Source organism: Gopherus evgoodei, chromosome 2, assembly GCF_007399415.2.
Source record: "Gopherus evgoodei ecotype Sinaloan lineage chromosome 2, rGopEvg1_v1.p, whole genome shotgun sequence".
In the NCBI taxonomy this organism is placed as follows: domain Eukaryota; kingdom Metazoa; phylum Chordata; order Testudines; family Testudinidae; genus Gopherus; species Gopherus evgoodei.
In genome coordinates, this window is record NC_044323.1 from 172,217,951 (window position 1) to 172,219,593 (window position 1,643).

Here is a 1,643-nt window from a genome sequence, read left to right on the forward strand (position 1 = left end):
GTGACTTTCAGAGCCACAGCAGTGATTCAAGCAAAGTTATAAATGGAGCTTTGCCCTTACTGTCTATAGAGGACTGAACTGGATGGGGACAACCTAACTGTACCAAGTATGGAAATGTTATTCTTTCTGAGTCAAATCCTGAGAGCCTTTGTCAGCTTTTATTTAGAGTTGGATTGGGACTCAGTCTCTGCAAGGCTAATCATGTGAGTAACGGCTCAGGAGATACCATTATCACCGTGGTGGTTTTTCCAGGGTGAGGTTCATCCATTGCACTCCGGGTGTGCTGACCCCTGCATTTTCCCTCAAATGCAGGAAACTTGACTACATAATTTGTGGTAGTGGAGGATTGTGTTTGCGCTTTCCCCTGGGGGAAAAATATGTGAGTAAAGGTTACAAAAATTAGCCCTTCGTGTTTATCCAGTTCTTATTACAGTAAGTTCCCATTGAAATCAATGGAAAGCTGTGCCTAAGTAAGGATTGAATAAGGACTGAGTAAACACTGAGTAAATTCCTCAGCATTTTTGAGTCTGTTTCTTCTTTACATTAAGGTCCCCTCACCTTTCTATGGTATTGTAACAGAGCTTTAAAGTGGAACTAAATGAAATGTACATCCACCTTATGTGTAAAGGAATCTTAGTGTAAATAAGAATCAGGTTTTTTGTGTTTTCCACAGTTGTACTTTGTTTACCTGGAGTTGAACGTGGGAAAAATCTACCACTTTCTTCAGAAAAATTCCCTAAAGAGAACATTGCAGCTTTCTCAAAAAACCTCACAAATGTTTGTTAGCCTGGAAATTCAAAATTAAAAGAGAGAAAAATGAAACACTGAAATGTGTAAAAGCCAATTTAGACAAAGATGCCATATAAGGCTACAACGGCATAAATTTTTTATGTTTGAAAATCTGTGGTGGTATGAATGGAGCCAAACATTGCTCAGTCAGCCAGGCATCAGAAGGTTTTTATTTAGGCCTTGAAGGGGCTGAAGGGAGGGGAACAGAGTGTGGGTGTAGAGACAGAAATTGGGCTGAGCTGCCAAGTCCTCAACCTCACTGTTACCAGGGGATAGGATTAGCAACTGGCAAAGTCTCTGAAATTAGCTCACCCATCTATCCTCCTGCTAGTCCCCCAACCCAGCTCTTACACCAGCTTCTGAAGCAGATGTCATAAGGGCCAGCCTGCGAGAAAGCAGCCACCTGCCCAAGGGAGTAGCAGACAGTGGCTGTGGCCTCTTCTGCCAACCATCATGGCATGAGTGGGCATGTACACAGGACAAAAGGGTAAATACAGGAAATGAGCCCCTAGTGAGGAGGAAGGAGGCAAAGCATATGGGTTAGGAGGGGGTGGTGAGGAAAGGAACAAATCCACCATCAGAGATTTAGGAGTGGATAGAGTAAGGGCCAAGATGATACATCAGAGACTAGGATGGGTAAAGGAACAGTGACATGGATTAGAAATTATATTTTGGGTGGTAGAAAAAAGAGTAAATTGTGTGGGTGGGATTCTACATTGAGCTTGTGCTTGGGAGGGAGGGGCCAGCCACTGTGCCTGGAACTGCCTTATCTTGCATTTTTTGTAATGCAGAACACCAACTTCTTTTGTGTCTCTTGTAGCATTTTATACATATTTTTAATAACTCTTCCCTGC

General features: G+C 42.7%; 1 non-coding gene across 1 annotated transcript; it reads left to right on the forward strand.

Moving 5' to 3' along the window:
• The first annotated feature begins 204 nt into the window (after positions 1-204).
• LOC115647341 lies at positions 205-367 on the forward strand. Its single transcript, XR_003999296.1, has one exon. It is a non-coding gene; the product is annotated as a U1 spliceosomal RNA (small nuclear RNA).
• Positions 368-1,643: the final 1,276 nt, after the last annotated feature.